The sequence below is a fragment of the Microcaecilia unicolor genome, chromosome 11 (assembly GCF_901765095.1).
Source record: "Microcaecilia unicolor chromosome 11, aMicUni1.1, whole genome shotgun sequence".
Taxonomy (NCBI): Eukaryota; Metazoa; Chordata; class Amphibia; order Gymnophiona; family Siphonopidae; genus Microcaecilia; species Microcaecilia unicolor.
The window spans coordinates 195,985,448-196,004,786 of record NC_044041.1 but is presented as its reverse complement, the minus strand read 5'-3'; positions in this window follow the sequence as shown (position 1 = coordinate 196,004,786).

The window sequence follows — 19,339 nt, the reverse complement described above, 5'->3', positions numbered from 1 at the left end:
ACAACATGGGAAATGTAATTGAAATTTCCCATTTCGCTTTCCAATGAAAGCACATCTCTACTGGGTTTGTTATAAAGTTCTAAACAGGTCATCCCAAGGAGGAATGCATTGAAACAGAGGTAGGAGGGACGGATGTTAGGCAGAGGGAGCATGTACTGTACCATCCTGGGAAGACAAGAATCTAAGATCACATACTTTATACATAGTAACATAGTAGATGATGGCAGAAAAAGACCTGCACGGTCCATCCAGTCTGCCCAACAAGATAACTCATATGTGCTACTTTTTGTGTATACCTTACTTCGATTTGTACCTGTCCTCGTCAGGGTACAGACCGTATAAGTCTGCCCAGCACTATCCCCGCCTTCCAACCACCAGCCCCGCCTCCCACCACCGGCTGTGGCACAGATCGTATAAGTCTGCCCAGCACTATCCCCGCCTCCCACCACCGGCTCTGGCACAGACCATATAAGTCTGCCCAGCACTATCCCCGCCTCCCAACCACCAGTCCCGCTTCCCTTTATTTATTTATTTATTTATTTATAGCCCACATTATCCCAAACAAATTTGAGTTGAATGTGGCTTACAATAAACTGTATAAGATACATAACAAAGAATAATGCACAAGAAAGTACTTTGTTGTAAGAATCCAATTTCACAATATAGCATCATAAACATACTGGGATAACGATGGATGTTTAACATTTAGAAAATCTATTATGAATGAGAAATTGTACATGAAGCAAAGAGAAAGTTAATGGTAAATAGAGTAATAACCAATTCAGGTCATAATTAGTTGTTTGCAATATGGTTGTTCTTTGTGAGGATTTGTTTGAAAAGGAACGATTTGAGGATTTTGCGGAATCTAGTATATTCCTGGATATTTCCTTTTTTGGGGGGGTAAGGAGTTCCACGATGGTTCCTAGGTAAGTGAAGTCTACAGAGTGGACAGTTAATCCAACACACACCGACCCCCCTCCCCTCCCCCAGTTGTCATTTTCAGGTTGAATTTTGCTAGTGCTGACAAATCTCCTTTTACATTGCAAAGTAAGGAATGCAGGATGAGGGCCAGTGATCTCAGAAGCTACTAAGTACCATTGTTAGATCCCCAGAAGTCAAATTAGAACCGCTTTTAATTTTCTTGCTCTTTGGCTTCGAAATTCATCAGCTGCTGATGTCTGCACAGAGAGATCATTTGTCAAGGTCAATACAGGTGTTGAGATTTGACTGTTGCACTGATCTAATGTAGGTCTCCTGTTCCAGGCGTCTGAGGCAGCTCACATTTCCTCCCTGCCTATTGAGTCTCTGTTACACCGTCCTTGTTCTAAAATTACTGATGTTGTCCTGTGGCTCTCTCTCCCTGGTTGTTTTTTGCTTTAGGTTTTCTGTGTCCAGACCTGATTATTAAGTATTAGGTTACGCCGGTGCTTGAACTGCTGCCGGAATATTTACAGAGATTGTAAACCAAGATGATATCAATTTTACTGTTCAAACAGCAGTATATCAAATAACCCATTAAACAGATAAATAACGATTGGACAGACATTTACCTCTTTATAAAGCCAATGAATATTCGACGATGCAAGCTTTTGGGACCACTGGGTCTCTTCCTTTAGCCAACCTTCATCATCCCAAACAATTGTAGCTTTTAGCCTGTTATAGATAATCAGGTCTACTCAGCTATGTGAAAAATTGTTCTCAGTCACAGGGCCAACCAAGCTGAAATGAGCTACCCTTCGAGCTCTGTCAGATGAAATCCTCTATATCTTTCCAAAAACAGCTCAAGTTCTTTTTTTCACTCTGCCATTCCCGACTAAGTTGCTGTCATTTCCTGCTGAGGGGTTGTTTTGTGTTTTCCCTGTATTGTCCATTTAGAGGATAACTTTGTAAGAGGGCGAGATGGGAAGGTAAGTGCTTTTTTATGAAGATAAATAGGTTCCTACATATAGTAACATAGTAACATAGTAGATGACAGCAGAAAAAGACCTGCACGGTCCATACAGTCTGCCCAACAAGATAACTCATATGAGCTACTTTTTGTGTATACCCTACCTTGATTTGTACCTGTCCTCTTCAGGGCACAGGTCGTACAAGTCTGCCCAGCACTATCCCCGCCTCCCGCCAAATAGGCTCCTACTCCTCTTTATGAAATACCAGGGTATGAGGCAGAGAACACGCCTTGAATGTAGGAGCAATCGCTTACACCTACTTGAGAGCTGGTGTGAATGAAGGCGCTTGGCCTGTAACGTTCATTGTTTTTCTGCATTTGGGGCAGGACTGGAACCCCAGCTCGTTGCCCGACGTGGCCACGTTTTGCCAATGGCAGGCTTCTTCAATTCAACAAACATCAAATTCAAAACAAACCTATAATGTTTGTATCTCATTATGTATTGTAGGTTTGTTATGGATTTGATGTTTGTTCAATTGACAGTTGCTGCCCCTGAAGCCACGTCGGGCAATCTTAATGGAAATATATTTTAATCTCTTCGATCCGTTGTTGTTTTTCAGTCTACGTTCTGTGGATCACAACTGCCTCTCTTATGTTGTCACCCCAGTTTGTTAAGCGTTGTGTACGACATAACAACATATTAACGACTGGACTGTGTTACTGCACATCTCAAGTGGATGAGAGAAACTGGAGCATTTGGGGGCAGCAGTGCATGCCCTGAAAAGTCTTCTGTCTGTCCTGGCAACCATCTGGATGACATCACCACCTGTGTGGCTTCATCCACCTTGCTTGTCAATGGAGAGAGCCTTTTTTACAAAGAGAAAGAGCCTTTGAAATAATTGTGAGGTGGTGTACACATGCACTAACAAACATAATAGGTCAACCATTATGAATTTATTTATTTGTTGCATTTGTATCCCACATTTTCCCACCTATTTGCAGGCTCAATGTGGCTTACAATGGTTTCGTCATGACATACGTCTTAAAGTAAAAGATACAATTGGTATTACATAAAAACATGGATAACATAATAGAATTAAGCAATCAGGTACAGATGGAAAACATTCACAATATTAGGTAAGTGGTGGTGCGTTACAGTTCCTATTGTGGATCGTTGTGGTATGCCTTGTTGGAGAGATAAGTCTTCAGCCATTTACAAAAGTTGATTAGGTCGTAAGTTGCTTTCAGATCAAGTGGCAATGCATTCCATAGCTGCGTGCTCGTGTAGGAAAAGCTGGACGCATGTGTTAATCTGTATTTTAGTCCTTTACAGCTGGGGAAGTGAAGATTTAGGAATGTGCGTGCTGATCTTTATAGCATTCCTGGGTAGCAAGTCAATAAGGTCTAGCATGTAGGCCGGGGCATCTCCGTGAATGATTTTATGAACCAGAATGCAGACCTTGAACGTAATGCGTTCTTTAAGTGGGAACCAATGTAACTTTTCTCTTAGGGGTTTGGCACTTTCGTATTTTGTTTTTCCAAATATGAGTCTGGCTGCAGTGTTTTGGGCTGTTTGAAGTTTCTTGATGATTTGCTCTTTACAACCAACATAAAGTGAATTACAGTAGTCTAGATGACTTATCACCATTGATTCTACCTGGTTGCGAAAAATATCCCTTGGGAAGAAAGGTTTTATTCTTTTGAGATTCCACATTGAATGGCACGTCTTCCTTGTTGTATTCGTCACATGGTTTTCAAGCGTGAGAATTCATTTATGATGGGCTGAAGTGGGATTTGATGGCAGTGGGGAAGCGAGGCAAGTGCCGGGCAAACTTCTATGGTCTGTGTCCTGTATATGGCAAGACAGATCAGGATGGGCTGAAGTGGGCTTCGATGGCAAATCCAGGAATTGGGAAGTGGGGCCAGTTCCAGGCAGATGGTCTGAAAATGCTCAATGTTGGTCCTCAAGGGCTGCAAACCCAGTCAGGTTTTCAGGATTTCCACAGTGAATATGCATGATATCTGTTTGCATATAATGGAAGCAGAGCATGCAAAAAGATCTTATGCGAAAGGAGGAATTAGTAGAATGAATGGGTTTGAATGGAAGGATGCGAGAATACCTTATGGAAACAATAAGTATTAGATCTTTATAATACTGCATGTGGAAAATAATAAACTGTATGAAAATTGGAAAAGTGCAGTCACCAGATTGTGGTTTAATTTTTATATAGTGACTAGATTGAAATAAGGGGAGCTCATAAGAGGTAGTAGCAGTAGCGCATGAAGGGGGGCGGTGGGGCGGTCTGCCCCGGGTGCACGCCGCTGGGGGGGGGGGGTGTCGGCTCCGCTGGTTCCCTGCTCCCTCTGCCCCGGAACAGGTGACTTCCTGTCAAGTGCTTTTTTCTGGCAAATTCTTGTGACGCTTACAGCAGGATTCCTGCTTCCCTGCCATGACTCAGCAGTCTGTAAGTATTAGCCACACAGTGCCAGAAGTTTGGGTTGTTCTTGTGGTTTCAAATCTCACGAGACTTGAAACTACAAGACCAACCCAAATTTCCGGCACTGTGTGACTCAAGCTTGCAGAGAACTGTCGTGATGGGGAAGCAGGAATCCTGCTGTTTCTTCTGTAGCTAAAGCCAGATGGGGGAAAAGAAATTTGGGTAAAGGCTGGGGGGAGTTCATGAATGAGAGTGACACTGAGTGAAGGTTGATGGGGTGTGTGTTTTAAGCCTGTAAAATGTATTGGATATTTTCCTGCATTATGCCCTGAAGTCTATTTCTCCTATTTGGCCAGCCGGTGTTGTTTCTTTGCTATAAAGCTGTTACAGAGAAATGAATGCTCTTTTCTTTAGTTTAACACAAACAGGAAGCAAGATGCATATTTTTGAAATGTGTTTTAAGCTCTGATTGATCTGGAGTTTGAAGCTAACTAGCAGTTACTGGTTTTGAATTCAGTCTCAGCGTAGGAGAAGAGAGAGAAAAAGCTCTTTGCTGAAGCCCTGTAAAACAGCTATATGACCTGAACTCCCCAGGTTCTTTCAATAAAGTAAGCAAATGTTTACTTGGTATTATAATTGATCCATTTTTGAGTTACTTGTTACTGTTTGCTGATTGCACTTTTTCTGTCCACTGTTCAAATATTTTTATGAGAATAAACATAATTGTTCACCCTGCTTGTCTGGACTGATAAAGAATCCTGGTGGTTTGTGTGTTGGGTCTGTGAGTGCTTTCTGGGAACTGTGGGAACACTAGGAGTGTGGCTCCAGTAACCTATAAATCACTGGGATAATTTGAGAGCGGGAGACTCACCCAGAGGCAGTTGTGACCCAGTTGGTGGGAGGAGGGTGCTAGTGTAGAGCACAAGTGGCAGGTGCAGGTGGACCTGAGCTGTGCTGGGAATAGACCCTTTAAATGGCCATGGGGTAACCCCAGGTGGGTGGCTAGGCATTTTGTGACATTGGTTACATGAGAAAAAGTGAGACTGGGTGAAAGCTGGTGGGGGGGTTACATGAGCGAGAATGAGAGTGGGTGAAAGCTGGTGGGAGGATTACATGAGTGAAGAAGACTGAGTGAACACTGATGGGGGGTTGCATGAGCAAGAGACACTGGGAGAAGACTAGGGGGGGGGGGGGACAATGCACCATCGTATTTTGCCACTATTTGATGAAACATGCAGCAAAATGCAATGATGTGTGTTTTGGCCCTCTGAGTGTGTGGCCCCCGTCAGAAAAAGGTTGGACAAGCCTGTTATTTATAGGATTGTTGTGGGGGGGGGGCAGTATTGGGGTGATGATGATTTTAAAATGTCAGGGGGGGGGGAGCTTGAAAAGTAATGAGGGGGCACAAAGCAGAAATCTGAAGAGACATTTTGCCAGAATGGCAGTCTAACAAACTATTAAGTAAAATTAATAAATAATTAATATTATTCTTGCATTGACCCTGCATACTACATCTGCATGACACTGTAATGGATTTCCCCTTCTGTTCCCCTTGAAACCTTCTTTCATTTCAAAGAAATAAGCACAGAATACAACGATCCATGAAAGCAACTTTGGATGTCGAGATTGGGAAAAATTAAAATCCAGCAAAGCATTAGAAAGGTAATAGGCATTAAATAACAAAATCTCCTATAGCCTCCAGCCAGTGGTTTTCATCAAAATAAAAGGGGCATTGCTTTTTATTCCTCTTTCTCATCTCCTGTCCCTTTCAGTTAAAAAAAAATGCAAAATATATGAGCACATGAAATAAAATGTATTAAGGTGAAAAGAAAGGACTCAGAGGATAATGTGAAAAAAGAAAGCTTTTCAAGTCTTAAAAAACACTGCTCAGCAGATCTGTCATGGAATGTAGCTGGCAGTCATAAGTTTTCATTTTAAGCATGAAAGATTGAAAGTGTGTTTGCTCTGAAATGTGCTTTCTCCCTCAGAAATGGAACTGCACTTTGGGAAAGTGACCCCCCAATTAATTGCAGTTGCTCACCTTTTGAAAAGAAGATGACACCCACCCTTATCCCCACTTCATTTCTTTCTCCTCTCCCCGTATCACCCCCACAAATCTCACATTATACTGTTAAACCGGCAAAGTTAGGATATTCAACGCCGAGCCATGTCCAGGCACTGGCACGCAATACCTATGGGTACGGGCAACGGCCAAAGTTCAATGCCGTATTCACATAGCTAATCGTACAAAGTTAGGACCAGTGGCGTATTTGTTCCAGGTATGTGTATTACATACGCACCCCCTGTCAGACTGCCCCCTGCCCGTGCCTTTAAATCATCTGCCTCCAGTCTTCGCCCGGGCAGCAGCAGCATCATTCATAGGCTGCCTGCGGCCTTCTGATGCAACTTCCTGTTTTGTCATGGGCGGGACAATTCACAGAGAAAGCCTCGGTGCAGGCTTAGGTAGCCTATGAGTGCCCCTGCCACTGCCCGGGTGAAAGACTGGAGCAAAGCAGGTGACTTTACGGTACCAGGGAGTCCTGAGGTGTGGGGGGTCCCTAGGGGGCACGCCCCCTGTTAAAACTTTCTGCCTACACTACACCACTGGTTAGGACTGCTATTTATACATTCCTACATACCTGGTTAGCTATACAAGCACTGAATAATGCTGGTGCCCACCCCAGTTCTGTCCCCCCAGACCTCCCCTCGACTGGCCAGTTTCATTTTACCCAGTTAGAGACAATATTCAGCTGCACTGCTCGATTAAATGTCATTGAATATCATCAGCTCAACAGGGTTTAGCCAGGCAGGAGTCTCTCCTGCACAGTTAAAACTTTTAGAATATTGAACCCATAGTGTGTGTATTGGGGGGGGGGGGGGGGGGGTTCTACTCTATTTTCTGTTCGCACTCCAGCTGTCCTGCTCCCGCTCTGATCTCACTCAAATGTACAGGGTGTTTCTTTTCATGTAGGAGGAAGCACTGTGTCGTCCCTCCTTCCCCCCCCCCCCCCCCCCCCCACACACACACACACTCACTCCCTCCAGGACAGAACAGCCAGTAAGAGAAATGAAATATTAACAGACTGCTAAAGGCATTGACGTATCCCCTGGTTTTGCTGAGCTAGTTAAGTTGCAATTATATGGTCAGGTCTGTGGGGATGTTGCCACAGGCCATAAAGTGCCAGATGCAAACTCTCTGGTTAGACGCACTGGTTTCGGCTGAGCACAGTTTTAAATGTATTATGTGGTATCCCCACTAAGTAACTGAGACCTGGGCCGTGGCTGCAGCATGGTCAGATCTAGAATCCACCAATCTATAGCATCTAACTGCACACAATGAAAGATTTGACCGTGAATACACAGCTTTCTCCGCCGCTGGGTCCGGTGAAGGCAAAAAGTGTACTCCTCCCCAGCATCATTCTGTATAATCCACATCTAAATGTCTCAGGTTAAGCAATGTAGAATTCACTTTTTTTTTTTTTTTTTGTTACATTTGTACCCCGCGCATTCCCACTCATGGCAGGCTCAATGCGGCTTACATGGGGCAATGGAGGGTTAAGTGACTTGCCCAGAGTCACAAGGAGCTGCCTGTGCCTGAAGTGGGAATCAAACTCAGTTCCTCAGGACCAAAGTCCACCACCCTAACCACTAGGCCACTCCTCCACTGTTGCTACTATTTGAGATTGTACATGGAATGTTGCTATTCCACTAGCAACATTCCATGTAGAAGTCGGCCCTTGCAGATCACCAATATGGCCGCACAGGCTTCTGCGAGTCTGACGTCCTGCACGTATGTGCAGGACGTCAGACTCACAGAAACAGAAGCCTGCGCAGCCTTCTACATGGAATGTAGAATCTCCAATAGTATCTATTTTATTTTTGTTACCTTTGTACCCTGCGCTTTCCCACTCATGGCAGGCTCAATGCGGCTTACATGGGGCAATGGAGGGTTAAGTGACTTGCCCAGAGTCACAAGGAGCTGCCTGTGCCTGAAGTGGGAATCGAACTCAGTTCCTCAGTTCCCCAGGACCAAAGTCCACCACCCTAACCACAAGGCCACTCCTCCACTCCTCGAATATTGTAGTTCCTTTCTGAATTTGTTTTGGTTTTTAGTCTGCAAACCACCCAGATCTGCCAGTTACCTTGGGCGGTGTAGCAAGTGTAAATAAACTATAAACCTCCAGATATCTTGTTTTTCTCATAGCTCATCAGTTTAGCAGAGCTGAGACAGTGTCCCTTCCTCAGAGAGCTGACAACATAAGCATGTGCCCAGAGAGGTTACACAACTTGCTCCGAGAGGGGCAGCGAAGGAGAGGTGGGGGATGAAACTTCACATTTGGAAGTCTTTCTTCTGAACATTGCGCCTTCGGCTCCAAAGCACATGGGAGAAACATCCAGCAGTTTCCTTGTATTATAACAAGATAAAGTCAGAGCCCTGAAAGCGAATCGGGCCCAGAATGTATCACAGTAGCCATACAACACTCAAAAGGTCTCGCTCTGCTCTAGACAAAACCCAGTTGCATCCTTTAGGAACAGAGTAAAGGAGAAACTGGATCTGCCAGATGATTGGCTGGTGTATATTTTCACAGTTAATTTATCTGCTCACTGATGACATCAATAGATAAAGAAAATACCATTTAAAATAATTTGAACTACACAGGAAAAGGGCATAATTTAATAAAAACAGAATAATTTGTTTTAAGGTTTCACCATTTAGGTGAAACTCAAAGCCAGTCCTGGAGTAATTTGGCCGTAAGGACATTGATTTTGGCCTGCCTCACTTTCTCATTTTCAAGAGAGTAAGGATACTAACCAGGTTAATTTCTGTTAAATACATTATGCCAGTGCTTTTGTCTTTCCAGCCAAATGATTATATGTCCGGATTTGAAGGATTGTAACTGCAACTTAATAAGGCGAGAGGTCTTATTGCAAGAAATAAAAAAATGGAATTGCTGTTTTTTTTCCTGGACCCACTCAAACATTTTCTTCTGTAGCTGGGAGGAGACGGAATGCTTCTGAACCGCGGTGCTTTCGTGCGATGTATCTGAATTATTCTTTTAAAATTCTCTTCCTCTTAAACTTTAGGAAGCTTTACGGAAATGAACGGGCCAACTCTTCTGAAATCATTGTGGGATGAATCGCAGGTCTTTAAAGACTTGCTGTCAGGTTATAAACAGAGGGAGCATCAGTTTCTAGGTTTTAGCTGATAAACATCAACAAAACACTGCCAATGCAAAAATAAAATTAAAAAGAAAGGTGTTTGATAAAGACAGGAGGGGGCCCAATATTCAAAGGATTTATGCTCCTAACGTTGAGAGTTATGCTCATAAATTTACCTCTTTGAAAAATGTACTAGGGCTGAGTGCATAAATGATTTCTAAACTAAATTTAGAGGCTTAAAAGTGGGTGGCAACAGAAGCTGATTTAAGGCAGAAAAAAGGAATTTCAGTGCTAGCCATGTCCGGACACTGGCACTGAATTTCCAGGTTTGCGGAGTCAGCCAACGCATAGCAGGTTAAGTCTGATATTCAGCACTTAACCAGCTATGTGTTACCACATAGAGAATGACATGGGGGCAGGGGATGAGGACAGAGTCCACGGGGAAGGGGGGGCGGAGACAGAGCCTGAGGGGACGTGGGTGGGGATAGGGACAGAGCCCATAGGGATGGGGACAAACTTTGAAGCCTGTTAATGAACTGGATGTCTCTCTCATTAGCGTGTGATCGTTTTTAGCATGTGCTAAAAAGTTAGCACGCCTACTGCACAGCTCAGTAAACAGGACTCTAATTTAGGAGCATAAATTTAGGAGCTCAGCATTTTATGAATATTGGGCCCCAAAAACAATAATTAGATAAATATTCAGATAACATTGGTCAACAATTTCTTTTCACCACCACTGACCTTATGCCAGATATTCAATGCCAGACCATGTGCGGCCACCAGCAATGAACTATCCAGGTGTGTGTAGCCAGCTGGCACAACCGGTTATCTGCCCATATTCAGCCTTCACTGGTTTAGGGGTCCTTTTACTAAGGTGCGCTGAAAAATGACCACTGTTGTAGGCACGTGTATTGGATGCACGCAGGTCTATTTTTCAGCGCAGCTGCAAAAAAAGGCCTCTTTTTTTTGGGCCGAAAATGGACGTGCAGCAAAATAAAAATTTGAGCAATCTAGTTTAAAGGGACCACGTATTTATTTGTGTGGGGATTAAAGTATAGTCCAGTAATCAGATTATCCCAAACACCTAATATTAAATCATTTTAATCTATAATCGATCCTTTCACAGTGTACTCATTTATACATTCATCAATATGGCTAGTCGGGAATATTCAGAATTCTTAACAGCGCAACCATCCAAAAAATCATTTTTCGATATATTGATGGTGCTGTTTACCTCGTCATAGATCAACCCGCATAGTTTCTAGCTTCTATTTTTTTCCTTTTTTATTTTGTTTTTTCTTTTTTGTTTTTCCAATATTATCAATATTTTCTTAGGTAATAAACTTTAAAGTAAACAATTGTAACTTAGCTTTTTAGCAGCTATAAGCAGCATTAATTCTCCAGCTTCAAACCTCCGCCGACTTGGCCAGGTTTCGAATTTCTTCGTCGGCGCCCGACGCGCCTCGAGGGAAAATAAAATTTTTAAAGCAAACCTCTTCCCTGATGAAGAAATTCGAAACCTGGCCAAGTCGGCGGAGGTTTGAAGCTGGAGAATTAATGCTGCTTATAGCTGCTAAAAAGCTAAGTTACAATTGTTTACTTTAAAGTTTATTACCTAAGAAAATATTGATAATATTGGAAAAACAAAAAAGAAAAAACAAAATAAAAAAGGAAAAAAATAGAAGCTAGAAACTATACGGGTTGATCTATGACGAGGTAAACAGCACCATCAATATATCGAAAAATGATTTTTTGGATGGTTGCGCTGTTAAGAATTCTGAATATTCCCGACTAGCCATATTGATGAATGTATAAATGAGTACACTGTGAAAGGATCGATTATAGATTAAAATGATTTAATATTAGGTGTTTGGGATAATCTGATTACTGCAAAATAAAAATTGGCATGCGTCCATTTTGGGCCTGAGATCTTACCGCCACCCATTGACTTAGCATTAAGGTCTCACGCATTAACTGGGCGGTAATTGTCAGCGCGTGTACACCTGTCGATTACCACCTGGTTAGCACCACAAGGTAGAAAATACAAAATAGTTTCTGCCACATGCATCGGACGCATGTAAAAAATGGAATTACCACCCAGGGCATGCGGTAGCTCCAAATTGATGTACATTGGACACACCTATGCACCTTAGTAAAAGGGCCCCTAAGTTAAACCAGCTGTAGACAAGGATTCCTATTTATGTGGTTCTGTTTGGCCCAGGGGCGGAGCTGCTATGGGGCCACGGGGGCCTGGGCCCCCGTAGATTTGGCTCTAGACCCCCCTGCCGGCGACCCTCTCAACCCCCCCCCTCCCGCAGCCAACCCGCCGCCTGCTACCTTTGCTGGCGGGGACCCCCAATCCCCGCCAGCCAAAGTCTTCTTCCTTTGTTTGGTTTCTGACTGAGTCTGACATCCTGCACATACAACGTGCAGGACGTCAGACTCACAGAAACAGAACGAAGCCCTGCAGATCGCAAGGCTTCGTTCTGTTTCTGTGAGTCTGACGTCCTGCAGGACGTCAGAAACCAAACGAAGGAAGACTTCGGCTGGCGGGTGTTGAGGTCCCCCGCCAGCAAAGGTGGTAGGCGACGGCGGGCGGGGGGTCAAGAGGGTCATTGGCGGGGGGGGGGGTCAAAGTTGTTGGAGGTGTCGGCAATGGCGGGCGGGCGTCGGTGTCAGCAATGGGGGGGGGGGGCTAAAATGTGCCACCTCACCTCGGCTCTGGACCCCCCTACCGTTGAAGTCTGGCTACACCCCTGGTTTGGCCAGATACCTTAACCAGTTAGAAGCTGAGTATGGGCACAACCCCGACAATGCACCCCAGACCCCCACTGATTAGCCAGTTTCGGCTTAGGCAGTTAGCACTGATATTCAGCAGGTACCATCTGGTTAAGAGCCGCAGAATATCACTGGACAGCCCCACAAAGGTGATTTAACCAGAGAGAAGCCTCTCTTGCCCAGTTATATCACGTCGAATATTTGACCCCATAATTCTTATTTTACAGCACCATTAAATGTGTGCAGTGCTGGACAGTGGTGATAAGTGTTTAGGTGTAATCCCCCAGATTCTATACAGAGCGCCTATTTCTAAAACAATGCGCGTAACTTAACAAGCTTTGGAGTCCTTTTACTAAGGTGCGCTGAAAATGGACTGAGGTAGTGTAGGCACGTGTTTCGGGCATCGCAAATCCATTTTTCAGCACGTCTGCAAAAAAAATGCCTTTTTTAATTTTTCCAAACATGGATGTGCGGCAAAATCAAAATTGGTGCGCGTCCATTTTGGGTATGAGACCTTATCGCCAGCCACTGACCTTGTGGTAAAGTCTCACACGGTAACCGGGTGGTAATGACCTACGCGCGTCAAATGCCACCTGGCGTGTAGTGGACGCGTGCCAGAAAATAAAAATTATTTTTCAGACTAGTGTATTGGACATGCGCCAAAAATGAAATTACCGCAGTAGCCAAGCGGTAGCCGGGTGGTAACTCCATTTTGGCGTGCATTGGGCGCATATAGACGCTTGCACAGCTTAGTAAAAGGGTCCCTTAACAAGTTAATGAGCGCTAACAGCACTTAACTAGCAATAATGAGCACTAATTGGTACTGATTAGAATGTATAAGTACATAAGTACATAAGTACATAAGTAGTGCCATACTGGGAAAGACCAAAGGTCCATCTAGCCCAGCATCCTGTCACCGACAGTGGCCAATCCAGGTCAAGGGCACCTGGCACGCTCCCCAAACGTAAAAACATTCCAGACAAGTTATACCTAAAAATGAGGAATTTTTCCAAGTCCATTTAATAGCGGTCTATGGACTTGTCCTTTAGGAATCTATCTAACCCCTTTTTAAACTCCGTCAAGCTAACCGCCCGTACCACGTTCTCCGGCAACGAATTCCAGAGTCTAATTACACGTTGGGTGAAGAAAAATTTTCTCCGATTCGTTTTAAATTTACCACACTGTAGCTTCAACTCATGCCCTCTAGTCCTAGTATTTTTGGATAGCGTGAACAGTCGCTTCACATCCACCCGATCCATTACACTCATTATTTTATACACTTCTATCATATCTCCCCTCAGCCGTCTCTTCTCCAAGCTGAAAAGCCCTAGCCTTCTCAGCCTCTCTTCATAGGAAAGTCGTCCCATCCCCACTATCATTTTCGTCACCCTTCGCTGTACCTTTTCCAATTCTACTATATCTTTTTTGAGATACGGAGACCAGTACTGAACACAATACTCCAGGTGCGGTCGCAACATGGAGCGATACAACGGCATTATAACATCCGCACACCTGGACTCCATACCCTTCCTAATAACACCCAACATTCTATTCGCTTTCCTAGCCGCAGCAGCACACTGAGCAGAAGGTTTCAGCGTATCATCGACGACGACACCCAGATCCCTTTCTTGATCCGTAACTCCTAACGCGGAACCTTGCAAGACGTAGCTATAATTCGGGTTCCTCTTACCCACATGCATCACTTTGCACTTGTCAACATTGAACTTCATCTGCCACTTGCACGCCCATTCTCCCAGTCTCGCAAGGTCCTCCTGTAATCGTTCACAACTCACTAAGCATATTCTGTAACAAAGAGCGCCGAACTTTGAACACATGCAGGCAAAAAGGGACATAGTTATGGGCAGCGAAATGGGTGTTTCATGGGAATTCCAAAGTTTACATGCATAGTTATAGAATATGGCCCAGTGTGTGTAGATCTATGTGTCTGGATTTGTGACATGTTTTCACTGGTGTAAATGGATGCATGTAGTTCATATTCTATAATCAGTGCCTAAATCTAAGTGCTGATTATAAAATGCACTTAGTCAACACTAATTTTTTTTAGGTGCCATATTTTTTTAAATATTTTGCTCACACCTTTTTCAGTAGTACCTCAAGGTGAGTTACATTCAGGTACTCTGGATATTTGTCTGTCCCTGAGGCAATGGAGGGTTAAGTGACTTGCCCAAGATCAGAAGGAGCAGAGGTGGGATTTGAACTGGCCACCTCTGGATTGCAAGATCAGTACTCTAACCACTAGGCCACTCCTCCACCCCGACAAATCTTGTTACTCTTTGGGGTTCTACGTGGAATGTTGCTACACGTTGAAATTCTGCATGGAATCTTGTTATTCTTTAGAATTCTAGAATATTTATTTATTTAGATTTTGCTCACACCTTTTTCAGTAGTAGCTCAAGGTGAGTTACATTCAGGTACTCTAGATAGTTCTCTGTCCCAGGAGGGCTCACAATCTAAGTTTATACCTGAGGCAATGGAGGGTTAAGTGACTTGCCCAAGATAACAAGGAGCAGCAGCGGGACTTGAACCATATATAGAATCTCCCCCAATATGTCTCTGCTCTAGAGAACTTACAGTCCAACTGGCTACCTGAACAATGGAAGATGAGGTAACTTGAACAAGTAAGTCCTCAAGACACACCCAGCCAGTCAGGTTTTCAGGACATCCCCAATAAATATGCATTAAAATAATATTACACATTAACTGCACTTTTTCCTCCTTTTTCAATACAATTTTATTGCTTTTTTATTTAAATATAAATTACTATAACCCTCAAAAGGATGTATAATATTCACAATGCATAAATATGCAAAAGATAAATTTGCATTCACTAGCTCCACTGTATGCAAATCAGTTTCATGCATATTTATTTTGGTGTCCTGAAAATCTGACTTGCTCGGTGTGTCCAAAGGACAAGGTTGAGATCCATTGCTCACTAGGACACTTCCTCTTCTCTACCTTGGAGTCTCCGAGCCCCGGTGCTTTCCACAAGTTTTTTAGCAGCTGATGGATCTCCATCTTGATCCTGCTCTGCCATCTGATGGTGAGCATCAGAGCTGGTGGAAAGAGGACAGACTGCACAAGGTTGGAGAGCTGAAGAAACCCGTAGGTTTCCCGTTGCCCGTAGTAGACTCTTAAATTCCTGATTGTCTTACTCACGTTATTCAGTAGCCTTATTATACTGTTCTGTGACATCTGTTTTTTTGATAAATAAGGGGAAATATTTTTTTGTTGCCATTACCTGTGATGCTTTGTCTTAATGCTTCTTTCCAATAAAAAAAATGATCGAATCATAAAAGCCACAACCAGCATTTAAAAGAAAAGTCAACTGCAGAGATTAAATATTGACCTGGATATTTTTTTATATACTTACGTTGATAACTTGTGGTCACTTATTTTATATTTGGTGAGGGGTTTACTATGGGATCCTTTTACCAAGCTGAGGGAAAAAGGGCCCTGCGCTAGAACCGGGAGCCACTTTTCCCTACACCCCAGGGCCCTTTTTACCACAGTGGGTTAAAAAGACCCCCAGGCACACATAGCCATGCGTAAGAGAGCTCTTATCACATGACCATGCGACGGTGAGCCCATACCACCACCCATTGAGGTGGCAATAAGGGCTCCCACGCTAACCCAGCGGTAACCAGGCAGTGTGTGGTGATGCCTGATTACCGCCATGCAAGCCATTTCCGGAAGTTTTCTTTTCCCCCAACAGAAAGGACTTAACAAGGATCTGGGGTTCCTAGCCCATTATAAACCATAAAGCTGTATGTCTCTGTTGATCACCCCACCCCTCACCTATCCACACCCATCCTGTTAGAATATCAATGATATGCTTTGATGTCCCCATGCATACCTCCGACCCACCCCCATCCCCCCACCCTGTCAGACTGTCATAGTAATGCTTGAATGTTTTCACTTATATACACTGTCAGCACATTTGCTTATTTCCGATCTGAGGAAGAAGGGCAACCTTCGAAAGCTAATCAAGAAATGTATTAAGTTATGTCCAATAAAAAAGGTATCATCTTATTTTCTTTTCCATGTTTTATTTTGTTTGATTTCTATAGATTCTACATGGAATGTTGCTATTCCACTAGCAACATTCCATGTAGAAGTCGGCCCTTGCAGATCACCAATGTGGCCGCGCAGGCTTCTGCTTCTGTGAGTCTGACGTCCTGCACGTACGTGCAGGACATCAGACTCGCAGAAACAGAAGCCTGCGCAGGAATGTTGCTAGTGGAATAGCAACATTCCATGTAGAATGTTCAATAGTAGCAACATTCTATGTAGAATCTCCAATAGTATCTATTTTACTGTCATAGTAATGCTTGAATGTTTTCACTTATATACACTGTCAGCTAGCACATTTGCTTATTTCCGATCTGAGGAAGAAGGGCAACCTTCGAAAGCTAATCAAGAAATGTATTAAGTTATGTCCAATAAAAAAGGTATCATCTTATTTTCTTTTCCATGTTTTATTTTGTTTGATTTCTATTGATAACCTTAAGAGTGGACTAACACGGCTACTACACTCCTCTACTTTTCCCCCAAGAAATGGCACACGCTCAGGGCGGGACTACCTGGTTTCAAACTTGTGCTAATTAACCCCTATTTTTTCGTTTTTTTTGCACAAATCTTCCTGTGAAATAGGAATGTATATCTATGATTGCACTGGGGGAAATTCAGGACTACACTGGCCTGCTTGGGTTGATCTGGATAATGTGACAACCCCAAACAGACCTGCTAAAAAGTACCTGTACATAATATGTAAACTGCTTTGATTATAATCACAGAAAGAGTTTTTCCTCATATTTATGCAGACGATATTAATGTTATAATTTCTGCTTATTCTTCCATACCTTAGGCAGCTTCTTTGGCACAGAAATGGTTCCTGGATGCTGCAATATAAATTGAAGTTAAATACTGATAAAACCTCATTTCTACTGTTCGACAGTACCCCGGATCCATCGATAGATCATAATATCTTAGACCAGACTAGGTATCCATTCTCTCCTGTGATTAAGATCTTAGGAGTTTATTTAGATCAAACTCTGGCCCCCTTTTACCAAGTTGCGGCAAAAGGGGGCCTGCATTGGCGTCGATGCGTGTTTTATACGCGCGCCGAGGCCCCCTTTTACCACAGCTGGTAAAATGGCCAGTCTCGCTTTTCTTCAGGAAATGGCTGGGCAGCAAGTAAAGCACTTACCGCATGGCCATTTTTTTTGGGGGGGGGGGGGGGGGAGGCCCTTACCGCCACCCATTGTTGGGCTTACCGCCACTCTGTAACTGAGCTCCATAGTGCTATGTTTCACTGTCATTTCTTTATCTACAGCATTAGCAAAATTCGCCCCTTCCTGTCTGAATACGCTGCCAAAACCCTTATCCAAACCCTTGTCACCTCTCGCTTGGATTATTGCAATTTACTTCTCACTGGTCTTCCGTTCAGTCATCTCTCTCCTCTCCAGTCTGTCCAAAATTCTGCAGCACGGCTTATTTTCCACCAAAATCGTTATACCCACCCTAGCCCACTCAAGTCACTTCACTGGCTCCCTATCCGCTTCTGTATACAGTTCAAACTTCTCTTACTGACCTTTAAATGCATCCATTCTGCAGCCCCACCCCCCATTACCTCTCCACTCTCATCTCTCCCTACATTCCTCCCCGTGACCTCCGCTCACTGGACAAATCTCTCTTGTTGTCCCCCTTCTCCTCCACTGCTAACTCCAGGCTTCATTCCTTTTCCCTCGCAGCACCTTATGCCTGGAATAGACTTCCTGAGCCTGTACGTCTAGCTCCATCTCTACCTGTTTTCAAATCTATGCTGAAAACCCACCTTTTCACCACTGCTTTTGGCTCCTAGCCACTACTCATTTGCGCCCCCCCCCCCCCCCCCCTTGTTCCATCTCACCCAATACTTCCCTCGCCCTTAATTGTCTTGTCTGTCTGTGTTATTTTAGATTGTAAGCTGTATTGAGCAGGGACTGTCTCTCTGTGTCAGGTGTTCAGCACTGCGTGCGTCTGGTAACGCTATACAAATGCTAATAATAATAATAATAATAATAATAGCTGCATCAGGGAAATTTCTGCAAACAGAAAAATAGAAAATTAGTTCCTCTGGCACATAGCAATATCAAAAGATTGTCCACAATCTTACTCACATTCATTCCACTCCGACACTGTTTTCAGCATACAATGTCCCGTCAAGATGGCACCAACGTCAACAGCCACTTCTAAGTAGGTAGCAGTATTGTGATGTTATCCAATAAAATCAAATTAAAGAGAAACAATCCAATTCTTCACTGAGACCCCTAGGGACTATGGTACTTAATTCATAGATCCATCATTGTTCTTTCAAATTCAACAATCTTTCCAGATTTTCTGATGGTCCACAAAAATATTTCAATGTTTTCGAAGCACAGTTGAAGTAATCCTTTATATTGTTTTGGATTACATTTAGTATTTTGACATTTTTTTGTTTTCAGCAGATAAAAGGTGGCCAGAGTTGGTTCTAGCACTCTGCACAGGATCCATTGCTTCATAACACTGATAATCTCTGTCTCTCCCTGCCAATTTTGGGGCACAGACCATAGAAGTCTACCCAGCACCAGTCCTACTTCCCAAATACTGGAGTTGCCGTCAAAGCCCACTCCAGCCCTTGATCCTGATCTGTTTTTTTTGCCATGTACTGTAGAAGTCTGCCCAGCATTGGTCTTACTTCCCAACCTCTGAAGCCACCATCAAAGTTCACTCCAGTTATGAGAACATTTAAGTTATCAGATCAGTGTAAGCCTGCCTAATAATGTGCTAGCAGAGAGAGGTCACCAGACACACTATTTCTGTGGTATTTGCATTTATTTGGAGGAGCAAACCTGATTGTTAAGCACAGGTCTACAATAAGGTCCTAACTCCCCCTGCAGTCCCTGGTTTAGGGTCAAAATGATTTTTTTTCTCACATTCATTACTGCATGAAGAACGTGCCCTCCAATGCTCAGCATGTGTGCCTACTAGATAATTCTTTCAGGATCCGATATCAGCAGATGCCAGGAGTCACTCT